Raw genomic sequence first — 12251 nt, 5'->3', positions numbered from 1 at the left:
AATCATCACAACCCCCCAGGGATATACTCAGAGACTGCTTGGCCCAATTAGAATGCGAGTTTATTCAATTCAAAGAAGAATTTCAAAGAAGCCAAGGTGAGAAAAATGCAAATGACCAACTGAGGGGGGAAATATCAAGTGTGAAAACAGACCTGTGGGAATTGCAAAGGTCACTTCAAAGGCTGCAGGAAGAAAATGCATACCTCAAAGAAGAAATAACCCAGCTAAAATCCTCAATCCTACAACAAAAAACAGAGAGGGCACCTCAAAGTATAAGCACTCCCCCAAAACAAATGCCTGCACCAACTACCCTGGTGCCAGATATATCACAGACCTGCGACAACCTCAGCCAGACGGACTCTACACATAACACCAGCAATAACAATACAGCCCCACCAGCACAGCATATCAGGGTGTCCAACACCCCTGGACCCAACAACACGAAGGAAACCCCTACCATCAACCCCAGCAATGAAAATGCATCATCACAACAAACAAGGGCAACCAACACTCAGAGACCCAACACACAGAAAACAAATGGCCCAAATAAAACACTGGATCCTGATATAGTCCTAATAATAGACTCAAATGGGAAATACCTGGACACTCAGAGACTGTTTCCGACGGCTCGGGTTATAAAAATTCACTGCTCAACGATCCCACAAGCAGAGGAGGTGATCAGTAACCCATATTTCACCGAGCCCACACACCTCATACTACACACTGGCACAAACGATATCCACCAAAAGACAGTCACAAAGGACCTATCAAAACTCGCACTAGCAGCCCAGCAAAAATTCCCCAGAACCAAAATAATCCTGTCTGCCCTGCTTCCAAGGAAAGATGTACACCAACAAATAACCCAGCAAATCAACTCAGAGCTGGCCGCCAGTATTACCTCAGCACCAAACATACAGCTGGCAAGACACCCTGAAATAACGCTTTATCACCTCTATGACGACAAACACCTCAATAAACAAGGAGTCAGCCATCTAGCAAGAGAGCTAAAGGACATGGTTCTAAACAGACCTCCAAGACCACAAGCAAGACACCCACCAAACAGATGGCAGCCCACAGAGACCCCCGGAGAGAGTCCACAGAGATGGCAGAAATACTCAAGACCACATGCCCCAAAATGGCAATACAAAGCAACAGAGGGCAGCAACATGGCAGAAATAAGGACATTGCTCAACACATTGTGCAGCAAACTCTTAGGACACTACTAAAATATGCCACCCAAACCCACCACTAAATCCGGTTATGTCCTACGAAAATCTATCCTTCCTCATTATAAGGTATATCAACTAAATATGACATCCTTAGTTATCAGCAGCTGGAACATTCAAGGATTGAATGCCTCAGCTTTTGGGTCCAAGACAAATGACCCAGACTTCAAACAAAGGCTAAAGAACATTGACATCCAGATCCTCCTGGAGACATGGGCCCGGGCAGAGGAGGAATCTCTCGCACCCATGGGATACAAGGAATTCTCTGTCTCCGCCCAGAAAAACAAGAACACCAAACACGGCCGCTGCTCAGGGGGCATACTAATATGGTACAAGGAGGAGATCCAAGAACATATCAAGGCAATAAAAAGAGGAGAAAGCCATATCTGGATGAGAATAAGTAGCTCCATCCTCACCTCTCAGCAGGACATCTACCTCTGCGCAGCCTACATCCCTCCATCAGAATCCAGATACTATAAGCCGGACATCTATGAGGAACTGCAGAGGGAGGCTGCCCAATTCCAGTCCAAAGGTAAGGTGCTCATCTGTGGAGACCTGAACGCCAGGACAGGTACAGAGAAGGACTACCTGTCACCTGACGGAAACACATACGTCCTGGGAGATGAGCCCTTCTACAGAGACTCAGTACAGACAACAAGAAACAGCTATGACAGAGTGGTGAATAAAAGCGGCAGAAAACTGCTGAACCTGTGCCGGAGCTTGGGGCTGCATATACTGAACGGGCGCACCAGGGGTGACTCATTAGGGAGATTTACACTAAACTCCCACACGGGCAGTAGTGTAGTGGATTATGCCATAACAGACATAGACCCAGCAAACATAAATGCCTTCATAGTCACCCCCGACACCCACATGTCAGACCACAACCAGACACTGCTGTACCTGAGATCCACGGACAAGTCACCCACACAAAAGCCCCACTTGAGCTGTCTCCACAACTTGCCACATCCTTCAAGTGGCCCAAACAGTTAGCCATGAATACACCAACACGACCAACAGAACAGAGATTAAAGAGCTGCTTGTAAACTTTCACACAAAATCGTATACATCAAACCAGCAAGGGGTCAACCTGGCAGTAAAACGACTTTAATAACATCCTATATACCATGGCAGAGCTAGCAGGCCTCAGAAGGACCAACTCCAAGAGACCTACAAATAAACAAGGCCAAAAATGGTTTGATAAAGAATGCAAGACACTGCGCAACTCCCTAAGGATAGCCTCAAATCAAAAACACAGAGACCCGGACAACAAGGAGCTAAGAGTGGTCCATGACACCCTACAGAGGCAATACAAGCGAACCCTCAAGGAGGAAAAAAACAAAAGCACATCTCCACAAACTGCAGCAGCTCAAAGACTCCCTCCAGGACAACTCATTCTGGAGACATGGAGCCATATCGGTACAAGTCCAAGCAAAGCACCCTCCACATTCAAAATGGCAACATCTGGCACAGCTACTTCAAGGGCCTCTACAAGAATATCCAGAAGACGACCTAACCCCAGAACAAGAGCATATAATGACTAAACTGAGGGACATGGAGGAGACAATCAAGGACTTTCAAAATCCTCTGGACATACCAATCAGTGTGCTGGAAATAAAAGACAGAATCAAAGCTGCTAAAATGAAAGAAGGCCGCGGGCAGTGATGGCATCCTGCCAGAGATGATCAAATACAGTTCCCCAGAAATACATGCAGCACTGGCAAAACTATTCACACACGTCCTGAGTTTCCGGCTACTTTCCTCAAAGCTGGAATCAAGGTCTCATAACGCCCATCTACAAGAGTGGAGACCGATATGACCCAGCAAACTACAGAGGGATCTGTGTCAACAGCATTCTGGGAAAACGGTTTAACAGCATCATTAATAAAGGATTATCGCCTTCCTCACCCAGGGTGACCGTCCTCGCAGAAGCCAAGCTGGGTTCATGCCAAACCACCGCACCACGGACCACATTTACACCCTGCAAAGCCTCATCAAGACCCACGTCCACGACAAAAAACAGTGGAAAATATTTGCATGTTTCGTGGACTTCAAAAGGCCTTTGACTCAGTGTGGCATCCAGGCCTGTTCCTGAAACTCCTGGAGAGCGGAATAGGTGGCAAAACCTACGACGTGATCAAGAGCTCATACACTGAGAACCGGTGCAGCGTGAAGGTGAACGGAAAGAGGACGGCTTTCTTCGACAGGGCCGTGGGGTCAGACAGGGCTGCAGCCTGAGTCCAACTCTATTCAACATCTATATAAATGGACTAGCAGCAGCTCTAGAGTCCTCCCCCACTCCAGGCCTCAGTCTGCATGACCGAAAGGTGAAGATCCTGCTGTACGCAGATGACCTCCTGCTACTCTCCCCAACTGAGAAAGGCCTCCAAGATAGCCTGGCAGTACTTGGAAACATTCAGCACCACATGGGCGCTTCCCATCAACCAAAAGAAGACCAAAGTCATGGTGTTTCAGAAGAGAGAACCAGAACAAAATAAACACTCCCTCCTTCACATTAAATGGCTCCACGCTGGAGAAAACTAGCAGCTATACCTACCTCGGTCTGGAGCTAAGCAATAACGGGAGCCTCAAGCAAGCAGCAGAAGCCCTGAAAGGAAAAGCATGCAGAACTTTCTATGCCATTAGAAGACAACTGTACCACCTCAAACCACCTGTGAGAGTCTGGCTCAAGATATTTGACAGCGTCATCACCCCTATACTGTTATATGGCAGCGAGGTATGGGGCCCAGTGACCTACCCAGACCACACAAAGTGGATTCCAGCCCTACCGAAGTCTTCCACATGAGTTCTGTAAATATCTCCTCCAAGGTCCATCGCAGCACCTCAAACATAGCCTGTCGGCAGAGCTGGGCCGATTCCCCTTATGGTTCACTATACACAAGAGGGCACTATCACACCAGGCGCACATACAGAACAGCAACCCTAGCTCTACCATCATAAAGCCCTGCTGAGCCGGAGCCCAGAGCAAGCCAAGAACTGCGGCAACCAAAGTCAGCAACACACCCTGACAAAAGCCCAAATAAAAGAGATCTCTGAGAGCTGCAAGATGCAATACATAGAGGACTGGAAGAGTGAATTAGAGAACTCCCAGAAACTCACCATCTACGGTCACTGCAAAGGGACTGCACTCTGGCCCCATATCTGGAAAGGCCTACGCCACCCCAAAGACAGGCAGACCCTGAGCCTGTACAGACTGAGTGCCCACAGCCTACAGGTGGGAAACAGGGCGGCCCCGACAGACATACAAGCCGCGGGAGAACAGACTGTGCCACCACTGGCAAGGGGCTCTGGAGGACGAGACGCATTTCCTACTGCACTGTGACAAATACTCAGCAGTGAGGGCCTCTCACTTCCAGAAATTTACCACCCATACCCGGGCTTTCCATCCATGGATGAGGACATGAAACTCCGCTTCCTACTGGGGGAAGAGGAATCAATGGTGGAGATCGCCGCCCAATATGTCACCACATGTCATAAGCTGAGGGGAACCTAAGACCCCTAAATGGACTGTCAGAGCCCAAATTGTGCCCCCAACTCCCATAACCCTGATCCCCTCCCACCACACTTACTGTATTTCTCTTGCTTTGCAACACTAATTGTATTTTGGTCCTGCCAATAAAGCATATTTGAATTTGAGAGAGACAGAGGAGGGGGAGAGGAGAGAGAGAGACAGAGAGGGAGGGGGAGAGAGAGAGAGAGAGAGAGACACAGAGAGGGAGGGGGAGAGAGAGAGAGAGAGAGAGAGAGAGAGAGACAGAGAGGGAGGGGGAGAGAGAGACAGAGAGGGAGGGGAGAGAGAGAGAGAGACAGAGAGGGAGGGGGAGAGAGAGAGAGAGACAGAGAGGGAGGGGAGAGAGAGAGAGACAGAGAGAGAGGGGAGAGAGAGAGACAGAGAGGGAGGGGGGAGAGAGAGAGACAGAGAGGGAGGGGGAGAGAGAGAGACAGAGAGGGAGGGGAGAGAGAGAGACAGAGGAGGGGGAGAGAGAGAGACAGAGGGAGGGGGAGGGAGAGAGACAGAGGGAGGGGGAGAGAGAGAGACACAGAGGGAGGGGGAGAGAGAGAGACAGAGGAGGGGAGAGAGAGAGAGACAGAGGAGGGGGAGAGAGAGAGAGACAGAGAGGGAGGGGGAGAGAGAGAGACAGAGGGAGGGGGAGAGAGAGAGAGAGACAGAGAGGGAGGGGAGAGAGAGAGAGAGACAGAGAGGGAGGGGGGAGAGAGAGAGAGAGAGAGAGACAGAGAGGGAGGGGGGAGAGAGAGAGAGAGAGAGACAGAGAGGGAGGGGGAGAGAGAGAGAGACAGAGGGAGGGGGAGAGAGAGAGAGACAGAGGGAGGGGGAGAGAGAGAGAGACAGAGGGAGGGGGAAGAGAGAGAGAGAGAGAGAGAGAGAGACAGAGAGGGAAGGGGGAGAGAGAGAGACAGAGGGAGGGGGAGAGAGAGAGAGAGACACAGAGGGAGGGGAGGAGAGAGAGAGAGAGAGACAGAGAGGAGGGGGAGAGAGAGAGAGACAGAGGGAGGGGGAGAGAGAGAGAGACAGAGGGAGGGGGAGAGAGAGAGAGAGAGAGAGAGAGACAGAGAGGGAGGGGGAGAGAGAGAGACAGAGGGAGGGGGAGAGAGAGAGAGAGAGACACAGAGGGAGGGGGAGAGAGAGAGAGAGACACAGAGAGGGAGGGGGAGAGAGAGAGAGACACAGAGAGGGAGGGGGAGAGAGAGAGAGAGACACAGAGAGGGAGGGGGAGAGAGAGAGAGAGACACAGAGAGGGAGGGGGAGAGAGAGAGAGAGAGACAGAGGGAGGGGGAGAGAGAGAGAGAGACAGAGGGAGGGGGAGAGAGAGAGAGAGACAGAGGGAGGGGGAGAGAGAGAGAGAGAGAGAGAGAGACAGAGAGAGAGAGAGAGAGAGAGAGAGAGACAGAGAGGGAGGGGGAGAGAGAGAGACACAGAGAGGGAGGGGAGAGCGAGCGAGCGAGAGAGAGAGCGAGAGAGAGAGCGAGAGGAGAGCGGGAGAGAGAGCGGGAGAGAGAGCGGGAGAGGAGAGCGGGAGATGAGAGCGGGAGAGAGAGCGGGAGAGAGAGCGGGAGAGAGAGCGGAGAGAGAGCGGGAGAGAGAGCGGGAGAGAGAGCGGGAGAGAGAGCGGGAGAGAGAGAGCGGGAGAGAGAGCGGGAGAGAGAGCGGAGAGTGAGAGCGGGAGAGAGAGCGGAGAGAGCGGGAGAGAGCGGAGAGAGCGGGAGAGAGCGGGAGAGAGCGGGAGAGAGCGGGAGAGGCGGACGAGAGCGGGAGAGAGGGGAGGCGGGAGAGGGAGGGGAGAGAGAGAGACAGAGAGGGAGGGGGAGAGAGAGAGACAGAGAGGGAGGGGGAGAGAGAGAGAGACAGAGAGGGAGGGGGGAGAGAGAGAGACAGAGAGGGAGGGGGAGAGAGAGACAGAGGGAGGGGGAGAGAGAGACAGAGAGGAGGGGGAGAGAGAGACAGAGAGGGAGGGGGAGAGAGAGACAGAGAGGGAGGGGAGAGAGAGAGACAGAGAGGGAGGGGAGAGAGAGACAGAGAGGGAGGGGGAGAGAGAGACAGAGGGAGGGGGAGAGAGAGACAGAGGGAGGGGGGAGAGAGAGACAGAGGGAGGGGGGAGAGAGAGACAGAGAGGGAGGGGGAGAGAGGGAGAGAGAGGGAGGGGGAGAGAGACAGAGGGAGGGGGGGAGAGAGAGAGAGGGAGGGGGAGAGAGAGACAGAGAGGGAGGGGGAGAGAGAGACAGAGAGGGAGGGGGAGAGAGAGACAAAGAGGGAGGGGGAGAGAGAGACAAAGAGGGGGAGAGAGAGACAAAGAGGGAGGGGGGAGAGAGGCTGGTTTCTGGGCATGCTCAGTAGAGCAAGCAGGATCCTGTCTATCAGCATGCCAGCGTTCACATGCGCTTGCGTGCTGTTTAGTCAGGATCCAGCAATTTGCAGTATTTGGACGCAGCTCAAAAAGGCTACAAGTAGCGTTTTTGAAAAATGTTAAAAAACTGCAAGTCGCTGGATCCTCACTATAACGCACGCAAACGCAGGTGAACGCATGCTGACGCGAGTCCATTGCAAATGCATTGAAATGAAAACGCATTTGCACTGGATCCGTTTTTGCATTAAAAAAACGTTCAGGACGCATGTTAAAAAGACGTAGTGTGAAAGCAGCCTAAGTCATTGTGATACGCCTTCACTTGTAATATTGGGAAGACCCCAGATGAACGTTGTCTATGAATCTGGCATAAAAAGACATTAATCACAACCATACAAGTTGCTTTTGTCATCAAGTCACTGTTACAGCAATCTTGACAGTTTCTCAATGAATGAGGACTCTCTCTCCCTTGAAGTCTATGGTACAGGTCACTTGAAACCCTCAAGAAATAGTAACAGACAGGACACAGCAATGATAAATGAAGATTTGCTGCTTCCTTATGTTATGTCCATGGCACCCTGCCATGAAATCAGTTGTCCACTTTTGGAGGGTTTTTTTTTTTTTTGTTTTGTGTTTTTTGTTTTTTTTTTTAACTTAAATGCATTTCATTGGGGCTACAAATATTTTTTTTAAATGAAAACGTATTTGAATTTTGGCACTGCTTCCCTTCTACAGCCCCTGTGTAGCATTGTCTATTGCAGGCTGAGTTAGGAGTTTACTGAGAATCTGTCAGTGAGCGCATTCCTATGAAATGAGAAACGTTTGTAACTGTTCTGTCTTTTTCTTAGCTCCTCTCACCTAGTTTATGACCACAGATTAGTTGAATACACATAAAAACAAAAAGCCTGTAAAAGCACAAAGTGTGCAACATTTTTAATAAAACCCAATTGCAAAAAGGTTTGTGCTTTTTAGCCCCAAATACATGCACTGCTCTGTCCAGGATCCAGCACAGTTCTGTTCCTATTCCCAGTGTTGTAACCGGAATTGTAACTATCCAGCTCACTCCAAGCCCGAGCACTTATAATGTAAGTCTATAGAGCCTCGTTCTGAAACTCCATAGACTTGCTATAGGAGCCTCGTTCTGACACTCCATAGACTTGCTATAGAGCCTCGTTCTGACACTCCATAGACTTGCTATAGAGCCTCGTTCTGACGCTCCAGACTTGCTATAGAGCCTCGTTCTGACTCTCCATAGACTTGCTATAGAGCCTCGTTATGACTCTCCATAGACTTGCTATAGAGCCTCGTTCTGACACTCCATAGACTTGCTATAGAGCCTCGTTCTGACGCTCCAGACTTTGCTATAGAGCCCTCGTTCTGACTCTCCATAGACTTGCTATAGAGCCTCGTTCTGACTCTCCATAGACTTGCTATAGAGCCTCGTTCTGACGCTCCATAGACTTGCTATAGAGCCTCATTCTGACGCTCCATAGACTTGCTATAGAGCCTCGTTCTGACACTCCATAGACTTGCTATAGAGCCTCGTTCTGACGCTCCAGACTTGCTATAGAGCCTCGTTCTGACGCTCCAGACTTGCTATAGAGCCTCGTTCTGACTCTCCATAGACTTGCTATAGAGCCTCGTTCTGACTCTCCATAGACTTGCTATAGAGCCTCGTTCTGACGCTCCATAGACTTGCTATAGAGCCTCGTTCTGACGCTCCATAGACTTGCTATAGAGCCTCATTCTGACGCTCCATAGACTTGCTATAGAGCAGGGGTCTCAAACTCGGCTGGGTGTTTGGGCCGCACAGAGGAAAAAAAAAATAATTTGGGGGGCCGCATTCTTTGCAGGACAAAGTGACATTTTATTGGTACCCTATATAATATATTTATTTTTACACACCTTTGGATCACTGATTTTGAACATTTTCACTTGTTCATTATAGCAAACCGTGCACATTCTTTGTTTAAATATAAACCCTTTTTTTTTTTTTTACATTTTATTCCTTTCTTGTAACTAATAGTCTTACAATTAGCACTATATAGAAATTTTGACCAACATCTTTTAGTAATGTTCCCCATATTGTTTGTAACGTGCCCATCCTTGTCCCCTTGTAGTATTGTGCCCTATCCCACAGTAATGTGCCCATCCTTGTCCCCTTGTAGTATTGTACCCCATCCTTGTCCCCATCCTAAAGTAATGTTCCCCATCCTTGTCCCCATGTTATAGTAATGTGTTCATCCTTGTCCCCATCCTATAGTAATGTCCCCAATCTATAGTAATGTGTCCATCCTTGTCCCCCATCTTATAGTAATGTTCCCCATCCTTGTCCCCTTGTAGCAATGTCCCCATCCTATAGTACTGTCCCCATTCTATAGTAATGTGCCAATCCTTTAGTAATGTGCCAACCTTGTCCCCACCCTATAGTAATGTCCCCAGCATTATCCCTATTCTATAGTAATGTTTCCCATCCTTGTCCACGTGTAGTAATGTCCCTATCCTACAGTAATGTGCCCACCTTGTCCCCATCCTGTAGTAATGTCCCCATCCTATAGTACTGTGTCCATCCTAGTCCCCATCCTGTAGTAATGTCCCCATCCTATAGTAATGTGCCCACCTTGTCTCCATCCTATAGTAATGTCCCCAGCCTTGTACCCATTCTATAGTCATGTGCCCATCCTAGTCCCCATCCTATAGTAGTATCCCCATACTATAGTAATAATGTCCCCCATCCTATAGTAATGTCCCCAGCCTTATCCCCATCTCATAGTAATGTGCGCACTTTGTCCCCATCCTGTAGTTATGGATCAGCAGCTCCCCTCACCTTCCACAGACTCCGGAGTGAAGCTGAGGGGAGTGGTCTCTGGCCCCAGATCCACAGTGATTGGACAGATCGGTCACAAGGCTGGTCTCGCCAATCAGAGCTGGGGGCGGGTGAAACACAGGTCACCCAGCTCCAGCCAATGATCAGGGCTACAGCTGCCCTGATCTTGGCTGGATTTCAATGTTTCAGCGATTTTCAATGGCTGAAAACATTAGTGGCTGTGATTGGCTGAGCGGCGTTCGTCAGCCAATCACAGCCTCCGTAGGTCCGGGGAGGAGACACCACCCCTCCTGAGGTCCCCTCCTCCCCGAATCTAAGGTATTTGCAGCGATCGCAGCCTCGGGCTGCGATTTCGTAATGACGTACTGAGTACGTCATTGGGTCCTTAATGTACCAGGGGAGCCATAACGTACCCAGTATGTCATAGGTCGCTAAGGGGTTAACGTGCAACACAGACACACACAGACACACACAGACACACACAGACACACACAGACACACACAGACACACACAGACACACACAGACACACACAGACACACACAGACACACACAGACACACACAGACACACACTCCATTCTTCTCACCTGTCCCGCGCCCCCTCCGCTGCCTCATCTCTGCTTTGTGCGGCCCTCAGGCCCGTGCCCCTGGTCACTATCGCGGCAGCTGCAGTGTCACTGTCAGTGATTTATGTGAGATGAATGTATTGCCGGCGTGAGAGCACAGTGCCAGCAACACATTCATCTGACATAAAGCGCAGACAGTGGCTGCGGCCCCTGCCGCGATAGTGACCAGGGGCACGGGCCTGGGGGCCGCACGAACTACCCTGAGGGGCCGCATGCGGGCCGCGTGTTTGAGACCCCTGCTATAGAGCCTTGTTCTGACGCTCCATAGACTTGCTATAGAGACTCGTTCTGACGCTCCATAGACTTGCTATGGAGACTCGTTCTGACGCTCCATAGACTTGCTATAGAGCAGGGTTCCCCAACTCCAGTCCTTGAGGGCCGCCAACAGTGCATGTTTTCAGGATTTCCTTAGCACTGCATGGGTGTTGGAATCATCAACTGTGCAGGTGATTAAATTATCACATGTGCAATACTAAGGAAATCCTGAAAACATGCACTGTTGGCGGCCCTTGACTGGAATTGGGGACCCATGCTATAGAGACCTCGTTCTGACGCTCCATAGACTTGCTATAGAGCCTCATTCTGACGCTCCATAGACTTGCTATAGAGCCTCATTCTGACGCTCCATAGACTTGGCTATAGAGCCTCATTCTGACGCTCCATAGACTTGCTATAGAGCCTCATTCTGACGCTTCATAAACTTACTATAGAGCCTCGTTCTGACGCTCCATAGACTTGCTATAGAGCCTCATTCTGACGCTCCATAGACTTGCTATAGAGCCTCATTCTGACGCTCCATAGACTTGCTATAGAGCCTCATTCTGACGCTCCATAGACTTGCTATAGAGCCTCATTCTGACGCTTCATAAACTTACTATAGAGCCCTCGTTCTGACGCTCCATAGACTTGCATTATAAGACACTTCTGGGTTACACAGAACGTAGTATATGACCCATAGATCCTGCAGAGCGTGATGTCATTGAAAAGCGGAGCAGAACAGCACTGAATCGCGGAAAGAGCAGCAGATGACAGTATATTAATACACTCGCACTACACTACTTGAACATATACACACATTTAATTAAAAATATTAACAGGAAGGCTAAATACATCATTAAAGGGATCTGTCAGCAGGTTTTTCCTATGCAAGCTGAAGACAGTTAAAAAAAAAAAACCAAAAACCCAACTGTGCTTCCCTTATCAGTGTGCATCACAGTCCATGCACAATTTCTGCCGGGTATGGGCGGGAAAGCTCACCCAGCTCTTCTGTGTTTTCTGAATCTAAATTCTTTGATTGTTGTCAGAACTAGTGATGAGTGGATCCAGACCGTAAATGTCTGGATCCGCACGGTTTTCAAAAGGTACCTGGGATTCCAGGTGTTTGATCCGGATCCAGCACTCTGGCTGGCAGGTTGCTATTTTTAGGCTGTGGGGTGCACCAATAAGCATAGAGCTTCCCCAGCTGTCAGGCTTTATCTTGGGTAGGTATCAAAATTGGGGGGGGCCGCATGTCATTTTTAAAAATTATTTAAATAAAAAAAAAAATTTTTCCATGCAGCGCTTCTTACTTTGATACACAGCCAAGATGAGCACAGGGGCTGGGGGCTGCAGCCTGTAGCCATGGGCTTTATCTGTGCTGGGTATCATAGTATGCGAGAACCCTACACCAATTGTTTTATTTGTTTTTATA

The 12251-nt window shown here is 49.6% G+C and overlaps 1 protein-coding gene across 1 annotated transcript in view; it reads right to left on the bottom strand.

Annotated features, from left to right (window-relative positions):
- Positions 1-12251, bottom strand: part of METTL14 (methyltransferase 14, N6-adenosine-methyltransferase non-catalytic subunit) — a 64249-nt gene that overhangs the window by 35543 nt on the left and 16455 nt on the right. The gene's annotated exons all lie outside the window — the stretch shown is intronic.

This window comes from Anomaloglossus baeobatrachus, chromosome 1 (assembly GCF_048569485.1).
Source record: "Anomaloglossus baeobatrachus isolate aAnoBae1 chromosome 1, aAnoBae1.hap1, whole genome shotgun sequence".
In the NCBI taxonomy this organism is placed as follows: domain Eukaryota; kingdom Metazoa; phylum Chordata; class Amphibia; order Anura; family Aromobatidae; genus Anomaloglossus; species Anomaloglossus baeobatrachus.
Note: the sequence above shows the minus strand (reverse complement) of the source record. Positions and strands in the feature narration are given on the sequence as shown.